This window comes from Carlito syrichta, unplaced genomic scaffold, assembly GCF_000164805.1.
Source record: "Carlito syrichta isolate Samal-C Ts95f unplaced genomic scaffold, Tarsius_syrichta-2.0.1 Scaffold306131, whole genome shotgun sequence".
NCBI lineage: Eukaryota > Metazoa > Chordata > Mammalia > Primates > Tarsiidae > Carlito > Carlito syrichta.
This window is the reverse complement of record NW_007250227.1, coordinates 56,069-56,398: the sequence shown is the minus strand read 5'-3', so window position 1 is coordinate 56,398 and position 330 is coordinate 56,069.

Here is a 330-nt window from a genome sequence, read left to right as displayed (position 1 = left end):
CACGTTCAAAACAGTGGGGAAGGTCCGGGAGGGCTGGAGTGGCCACCGGCGCCGGGTTGGGGGTCGCCTACAGGGATAGACCTGCACAAGGGCGGGAGAGCACCCGATCCAAGTCATGGCACCAATGAAAGAACTTAGATGCCAGTGACAACTCCACACCCGTTGGGAACCAAGAGATTTATTAAAGTGGCAGCCATAGGGGAAAAGGGAAAGGGTCTGTGGCCGCAGGGTTGGGGAGAGAGAGAGAGAGAGAGAGAGAGACGGGGGGAGAGAGAGAGCAAGAGAGAGAGTTGCAGGGAGACGGCTGTATTTATTAGCCTGACAGGGGCC